Consider the following 9,418-nt stretch of genomic DNA (forward strand, 5'->3'; position numbering starts at 1 on the left):
CCGGCCTGCAAGGCCGCCGTGCCGGACCGTGCCTGTACCGGGCCAAAATATCGTGCCGTGGGCCGGCCCACGGGCCGCGGGCCAAATGGAAATCTATAGTTGGAGACGGCGGCGCTACCATGAACTCTCTCGTTACACGTAGCGTCTTGTGGGATTTTGTTTCACGTACGGCTGTTATCTACTTACCTATATACCAGTAGATGATAAAAGGATTAAAGGAGACAGGGATATTTGCTCATATTCGTATTTCTTTGACACGGTTTTGCTCAAAATTTGGCTGAATTTGTTGAGTTGACAGAGCTATGGGGCCCAGCTGGCAGAGCCGCTGCTCCCCACCTCAACCTGATTCAACCAAACCGAACTCTCGCCCGCGCCGCCGCCGCCACCGGAGCCTAACCAAGAACTATGGCGGAGGCTCTGTTGGACGAGCTCGAGGAGGAGGTCCTCCTCCGCGTCGCGCCCGATGACCCCGCGCTCCTCGTTCGCGCGGCCCTCGTCTCCCGGCGCTGGCGCCGCGCCGCCGCCTCCTCTCCGACCCTAGCTTCAGCCGCAGGTTCCGCGAGTTCCACCGCCGGCCTCCCATCCTCGGCTTCCTCTGCAACCTCAGCTGCGACGCCGACCGCGACCCTTTCATTGCTTTCTTCTACGTGCCCCGTGTCCGCGCTCGCTTCGTCCCCGCATCCTCCATCGCGCGCCCTGCAGCCGATCGCGGCGGCTGGCACGCGCTCGACTCCCGCCACGGCCGCGTCCTCCTCCACACGTCGCCCTGGGTTTACGACGTACGAAGAGAAATTTCAGGTATGGCCGTGTGGGATCCCATCACGGATGAGCAGGTGGATCTGCCCCAGATGCCGCGTGAGCCGTTCCCTTACGGCTGTGGTTGTGACCACCTCGGCTGCCACTTCATCGTGGTGTTCGTGGGATGTGATGCGGCAATGGGGATTTTCACCTGCATCTAGCTACTCATCGGAATCTGGTACATGGAGTGAGGTTGCCTTTGCTAAGCCCATGCCCATCCATGGCCATGGCAATTTGCAGTTGGATCAACCTGTGCTTGCTGGGAATGCGCTCTACTTTATGATTCAAAGTCCAGCTGGAATCCTGAAGTATGATTTGGCCACGCAGAAAATGTCTGAAATTCACCTACCAGATACAATCGACATGTGGTGCCGCGTTGTGCTTACGACCACGGAGGATGGTGTGGGATTTGCCGGAGTGGAGGGCTGTAGGCTCCGCCTATGGTCATGGGATCGGAGGCTGGTTCTGCCAAAGGTGCCAGGTGGACACAAACCAAAGTCATCGAGCTCAAGACGATACTGATAGCAAACTTCTAGGTGCTAATCTAGCGGGTCTACTACTTGATTTAGATAAACAACATGATGTCCTAGATCTACATAGTGACATCCTAGAGAAAGAGTAAGAGACACCGACCATCGGTCTTGAGTGGTGTGGTCGTCGAGGACGCCATTGGGCGTTGTCGGGGTAGGAGAGGGGCGAAGTGTAGCGCAGACTAGAGGGGGATGACGCAGCACAACATCGGTGGTGGAGCTTCCCGCCGCTGCAGCGCCTCTTGCAGATCGGATGCCAGGGTTTTAGTGTCGGTGGGATTGTGGCACGGCGAACGTTGGTTCGTGTGCCCCGGCCCCCACGTCCTTTTATGTGGCGCTGCGCGACGGGGGTCCACCAACCATATATGGTTGGGGCGCCCCCGATCAGGGCGCTGATTGAGAATTAGGGTCGGATTTGGCCGTTGGGCTAAATCCGGCGAAGATCAATCCTAACAGATACTCCCTGTTAATGAGCACTTGATGTCAGCTCATGTGCTTGTCTTTGCCGATGGTCTTGGTCTTATTTTCGTGTGGACAATTGCTGGGTTATTCACTATTGATCTAAGGTCCAACCAGGTCAGGAAGCTAGGACATCTAGGAGAGTGCAGTAGAATCTATAACATTATTCCTCACATAAGCTTCTGCACTCCGGTCTTCAAGTACATATTTCCTAAGTTTTTATGTGCCAATATTCAGAATGAGACTTATTCCAGTTAGGAACATAGAAACATGGATGATGGTATATGTGCTCAAGAACGGTACACTTATTTGACTGGGATGACTGCAAAATTGTGTTACTTGGATCAAGGTTTATATATTTTATGTTTATTGGATCATCTTTGAAAAATGTTTAGACGTGAATGTATTAAGCAAATAAATTTATTCATCTGGTATGCATATTGTAGACAGATGATGCATGGAATCTTGACGATTTACCTGAATTTAGGCTGAGCAAGAATGTATCCAGCACGGGAGAAATCTAAAGAGTTATGACCTCTACATGTGATCTTTTACACTCTTCAACACTGTATATTCCTTAGCTAGCTGTGGTATATCAGTGCCACTTGTGATATATATGCTAAACAAAGAGAGATGTCCCTCTAGATTTTTTAATTCATCCTTAAACTCCAACAATATTGTGTGCTTTTGTGGCTGTTAATTGGTGGACCTGTGGATATTAAGTTAATGCTACTTAGTTTTTTAATAACTTTTGCTGTTTGGTTAGCTGTGGGTTGCAAAATGTTGGTTCTTATTGTGGGTTTTCAGAAGCAAATGTTCATTGATGGCTTAGTTCCTCAATTAGCTGATGCAATTCTAAATACCATTTTTACTTTTACTACAGGTCAGAGACCAGGAGCTGTGCTCAAATGCATGAAAACCAGAAATTTCTGTCTGGTGAAAGATCTTCTAAACCATGAAGTGTCTAGCGGTGATCTCAGATGGCATAAATGTCATTGTTTGGTTTCAACTTCTTTGTGGCTTTAAATTGGTTGGGTAGCTACCGAAGCTTATTTACTGAATCAACACTTTGTTGCAGAAAGTTTGCTGTCTTCCTGTACACTTTTTACATGACACATTTTGTATCAATAATGGAAGGAAAGTGATAGGTTAAATAGCTAACTCCAGTTTTATGCAATAGTTACTACAACTTGTGCATGCTTTGTTCAATTTCTTACAGTTACAGAGCATGCTGTCGTTATTTGATTGTGAAGGTTGAAACCGCCTTACTTTGGGAGAAAGATCATTGAACATGAGTTTGAGCCTGAGGCAACAAACAGTGGTACCATCAAGCAGCACGTCAGTTTTATCTACAACTACAACATACATCTGAAAACGTTACTTGAATCTTGATTCAGGTTTAGCAGTATGATTTATTCTGCTAGACATATACTTTTGTATTTATCATTTTTTGGCTCACAAGATAGGCACAGTGGTTAACAATAAAGAGAGCTGTCTGGAGTCTGGACTCTAGCTTTTTCTGCGTGGAATGTTGATGGTAGTTCAATAGACTTCATAGAAGTTTTCCTGAAGCTGCAATAGACTTCATGGATCTTGTCACCACTACGTACAGAACAACTTTACGGACCGTCTGGGTATTTTACTCGAACAAAATAAATAAGCTCTTGGAGCAGATAGGCTGAATACGAGATTGAATTCTTTCAGCTATGCACGTACGTACATACTTCTATTAACCACGCATGTACCATAATCCAGATTTTTGTTCAGTAAGTGAAAGTTCTATTATCTAGGATAGCATACATCGCAGAATTACTAAATGTCATTAGCAATCATTGACAAATTAAAACAACTACATAAACATTATAGATAAATGCGCATGAGGCTAGTACCGGGAGTGTAGAAGCTCTGGAAAGAAAACATGGGGTTGAGGAATCTTGCCATGACGGCCCTCTTTTCGCCCGCCTTCATTACCCGTCCCGAGTTTCGCCAAACAACAAAGATGCCAGCATTTGCACTTATGAAAATGATATTAGTTCCTTCCCCGAACCCAACCACATTGAATTTGGCCGAGGGGCCTAGGGTAGCAATGGAGGGCACCATATCCAGTTTGATGACCTGGTCCTTCACCCATTGCTCAACGCCATTAGAACCGGCAGCCTGCCGTGACCAGATGTGGAGATTGTAGCCCTCCACATCGGCGACGCCAAGCCTGCCATCCTTCGCCTCCACGAGGGCCACGTTTCCCTTAGCGTGTAAGGATGGTGGGTTGATCATCGATATGACATGACCAACCAAGTCATACTTGAGGATCTTGTGGCCATCCTCAAGGATGAAGTAGATCGAATCACCAGAGACGAGACCGGGCCGGAGCATGAGGTAGGAATTCAGCGTGGCATCAAGGTGGATCGTTGATGCCTTGCTCCACGCTGCAGTTTCAGACGAGTAGGCGTAGATGAACACGTTGTCGAGGTCAGTGCCCACGAGGACGACGACAAAGGGTCCGCCATGGCAATCGAGGTGGTCGCAGGTGCCGCCGGTGGCGGCGCAGAGCACCACGACATCAAACTCGTGAGGGTACACGTCCGGCACGGGCACCTCCCACTGCTCGTCGGTGACGGGGTCCCAGACGTCGACGACGGACCCGTCCTCAAGATGCAGATCCTTGCCGACCGGAGGCATGCCGCGGAGGAGCACGCGGCCGTGGCGGCAGTCGAGCACGGCCTTGCAGCGGCGGTCGGCGCGGGGCGGGAAGGAGGCGCAGGGCGTGAAGCGAGCGACGTAGGCGTCGCCGTCGACGGCGTTGTAGACGGCGGCTACGGCCGGCGGCGCGCCGTGGAACTCGCGGAGCCTGCGGCGGAAGCCGGCGTCGGAGACGATGCCGCACCATCGCTTGCAGACGAGAGCGGCGCGGACGAGGCACGCTGGCTCGGACGGCGGAAGGCGGCGGAGGATCTCTTCGATGAGCTCGTCGACCAGGGCCGCCATCGCCATGGTTTCTTGCCTCGTTGCCTCTCCCGTGGGTCTTCTGACTAAGATGGATCGCGATCAACCGATCTGCTACTGCTAGAAAAGCGGGCCTCGGGACGGCGGCGCTGCCATGGATGAACTCTCTCGTATCGTCCTATGGGATTGGATTTGGCTTCACGTATGCTGTCACATTCGTATATACCATATATATATAAGGATCCTGACGATACGGGGCCACCAGTAAGCCTAACAAAAAGACATGCTAATGTTGGGGCAAATTAACCACATGTTTAGTTATGAAGATATACCAAATCATCAGCCAGTGATACACAATCCACATCCGAATTCGTTTCATGGAATATGGAATACTGTTCGTTGAAAAAAAAAGAATATGAATACTCTGATTGCAACTATTATAAGGGTCTGTTTGGATACACACTCATAAACTTTAGGACACTCATAAAGTTTAGGAGTTAGAAATTGGTAGTCCTAAAATTTATGAGTGGGCTGTTTGGATGGAATCATAATCTTTAGGATGTTAGAGGGAAAATAACTTTTGTACCCCTAATTACTCCACCCCTGCTCTGTTTCTAGCGCTGTGGAGAGAGAAGAGGAGGGGCAACGGGGGTAAAGGATGGGTTGGGGACCACTCTTAGGAGAAAAATGACCCATTATGATGGTTTGGTCCTCCTAATGAAAACAGCACTCCTAAACATTATGAATGCACTTTTATGATATATGTTTGGATGCACAAGTCCTAAAAGTGGACTAAAAATGAAGTTCTAAAGATTATGAGTGTGTATCCAAACAGACCCTAAGTCGTTTTGATTAATCTAGTCCATCAAACTCTTTTTACTTATAACCTATTATTTTTTATGAAAAGTAATATAATTGACAACTCGTGGTTGATGTAATTTTATCTATAGATCCACATGAAAAATAATTCAATAATATATAATTTTATATATTTAAAATTGTCATTTCCACAAAGATCGAGGGTTATATTTGAGTTTTGTATTGATGTTCTAAACAATTCAATTTAGGGTGCATTTGGCGTGGCTCCACATGGAATAGCTTCAGCTCCTGCTGCACTGTGCGCTACTATTTCCCCTGTATCAGTTGAAAAAGGGCTCCAGCTCCACTCGGTTTTTCCTAGGGATAGGAGGAGCCGGTGGAGCTGTGTTGGAATGGCCCCCGCGGCTCCATCAAGTGCCGGAGCTAGAGCTGGCAGGTGCCACGCCAAACACGCCCTTACTCCATATCTGTACGGCATATTTTTTTTTATAAAGCCAGATGATGCGTATAAATAAATGAATGAGATAGAAAATGTCAACAATAATCAAAACAGTACGGTTTAATCGTGTGAGGTAATCACAGTTCCGAAAAAACCATACCCTGCATGGTTTTCAACTTGGGCTGTTCAACGACAGCTTAAGCCAGTTTCAGGTGGATTTATGAAACAAGCACTATGCTCCTGGGTTAAGCGCGGTCTGGTTTCAATGGTTTGTGTGGTTTAAACCTTCTCTACTTCATATATCTCCTATTTAATCATGCATGATGACTGTTGTTTCAGTTTATGATTACAATAATGTTCATAAACTGCTCGATTACTCACCTCCGCGCCCGCCCCTTTCGATTTCCTTACTGCTCGATCCGTTTTCCCCACACCTCCGAAACCGTTCCCGAGATCCCGCCTCGTGAATCCGCCGCCCACCTCCTGCCCCTCCTCCCACGCCGCTGATGGCACCTCCGCGCCGCGCTTTTCGACCCACCACCTCCCACCACCCCCGCGCCTGCCACCTCCCCTGATTTTTTGCAGGACCACGCCGGTGACGCCGATACGGACGCGGATGATGGGGGCGGCGATGGCGATGGGGACGGCCGGTGACGCCGATACTTCCCTACGGAGGCAGCCGCGCGCGCGCTGGTGGCCCGCCGGCAGCGACGGCGATGGCGCGGAGGCATGCCCACGACGTGATTCTGCTCTCCGTGCGCGCCATCACGTATCTCTACGACGCCATGCCGTGTGCCTCCGACGCCGTCGTCCACCACGGGCTCCTCCCCTTGCTCTGCTCCCGACTCCTAGCTATCGAGTACCTCAATGTCGCTGAGCAGGTAAGCCAAATGTGCTTCCATGTTTCAGAGGGTTGAAGTGTCAGGTACGTAGCAAATCGGAGATTCGGAGAGTCATCGTTAGAAAATAAATCCGAGTGCAAATCTCTGCTATTTTCATGCCAAACTGCTAGAGGTCATTTTGCGAACGTCCTGGGATCTTGTATCTTGTGACTCCGCGCACATTGATCAGGTATACATTCAAAAGTTTTCCCGTTGGTCAGGTGTGTGCATACATTCAAAAGTTTTCTGGTTCAACCGTTTCTTGGAGGAAGCTCAAGAGAGAAATAGGAGAAAGTTGGGCTTTGGCTAACGCAGGTGGCCGGCGGTGGTTACTGATCAGAGGTTGGTCGCTGACCAGAGAGGTGACAGTGGCAATTCTCTTTGTTTGGTGCATGTTAGTCTTGTTCCAGTTTTGAATGTCGCTGGCAAACAGGTATATTTGGACAATAGTTATGCCCTACTGTCGCATGTTAGTCTTATTCCAGATTGGACAATAGTGATGATCCCCATAACAAGACCTCGTGTATAAATTTTTATTCCTGAGGTAATTATTGTGAGTGGCATGTACAGCCTTTTTGCTTAACCCAACATGCACATTTTCAATCATGTTGCTCGTAGTTTTATCACCTCCCTCGCCAATTTTTCAACTTTTTAGGTATGTCAATGTCAGATATGTTGATCAGAGGCATCAGCACAGATATGAGGTCTGTTTATTAAAGCTTGTGTAAATATGCCTCTAAATGCTATGAAATTATCTTGCTTTCTGCTATGATGTTCCTACCGCCTGGTCTTTGTACTGAAATATTGTTGTCATTACAGGTGAACCCTGATATGGTTCCAGTGTTTGAAAATACTATGCTTCGATTAGTTGGCAAAGATGATAGGTTTTTGAACTGTGACTTGCTTGAGAAACTTTTATTTTTATGAAATGAATCTCTTAATCAACTTGTTATCTGGTCTTTGTACTGAAATATTGTTGTCATTACAGGTGAACCCTGATATGGTTCCAGTGTTTGAAAATACTATGCTTCGATTAGTTGGCAAAGATGATAGGTTTTTGAACTGTGACTTGCTTGAGAAACTTTTATTTTTATGAAATGAATCTCTTAATCAACTTGTTATCTTCTAGATTATATTGAAATACCCAATAACCGATTTTTTGTGCACAATTCCATCTGAGTTCAAGTCAAGATCTTCAAAGCCATATCTCCTATTTGTGGGCATTCAAAATGGTTCTTTCAGATTACAAGATTGGAGTGCAGAAATTGAATAGCCTAATTGGGAAGCAGAAGCTTGTGGAAAAATTCTTGGTTTATGTTGACAGTTATAGCTCATGTTTTCTTAAGTTATGACAGCTAGAAACAGGAAAGAAATTTCAGATATGCACTTTCAGGTAAAGAGAATTGTCCTCGTACGGGCAAATTCACACTTCTTGAAATTTCTTACAGAAATTTGATTGTTTCAAATATGCAGCATAATGATGATATCACTCATCCCTGACATCAGACATGCAGGTTGTTCTAATCAATATCTTTGCTTAAACACTACGGGAAACCTCAAATTTGCCGAGTGTTTTTTCTTTGCCCAGTGTTTGCCGAGTGCCGAGCTAAAAACACTCGGCAAAGAAAAAGAAATCGGCAAACAAGGGGCTTTTCCTAGTGTCAAAAAAATACTCGGCAAACAAGGGGCTTTGCGGAGTGTCAAAGAAATACACTCGGCAAACAAGGGGCTTTGCCGAGTTTTTTTTTTGACACTCGACAAAACAATTAGTTTTTTCTCTTCTCATCGTGAAATTTTTTCTACTCCCCATATACAACATGTGGTACTTCATATTAAAATTTGGTATATTTTTGAATTTGTTTGCTATATTTAATTAATTAATTGCATTTGAAGGGAATTTTTGGTATAAGTCAAATTTGAACTGCAAGTGATTCAAATAATTATAGAATAAAATGAGTAGAAAAATGATATTTATGTTATTTAGCCTAGTTTGTGGCCTTACCCATGAAATGAAAAAAAAATTCAAACATCTTGTTTAGGAAACACAACCACGAACATGTGACCTAATGATTTTTAAATTGTAAAAAAAGCAAACGAAGTCAGAAAATTATGAGATTTGTCATGATGTGATGGTATCATATGTGGAGGTTGTGGTAAAAAATTAAGAAAGTTTCGCACATTTTATCACATACAATATTTACAAACCGAAGCATCTTCAGAAGGAAGAATCGGAGGATTGAGAAGGATTCGATAAGATTTGGGTCAAAGTGACGGTCAAATTTAGGATTTGACTACAAAAATATTTGTATAGGCAATAGAGAACATATATTATTTTCATGTGAAATTTTGGGTAATTTTTTTGGAACCGTTTGATCATTTTTAATGTATTTAAGTGCAATTATAGAATTTTAATTGATATAAATTGAATTGAAGCTATAACTGCTTAAAATAATGAATAATACGAGGAGAATAATTTGATGAGGTTTGGTGGATTTATCAAAATAAATGTAGAAAAAAAATGGTGTAAAAAAGAAGGGAAAAATGGGGGG

This window comes from Setaria italica, chromosome II (genome assembly GCF_000263155.2).
Source record: "Setaria italica strain Yugu1 chromosome II, Setaria_italica_v2.0, whole genome shotgun sequence".
NCBI classification, from domain to species: Eukaryota; Viridiplantae; Streptophyta; class Magnoliopsida; order Poales; family Poaceae; genus Setaria; species Setaria italica.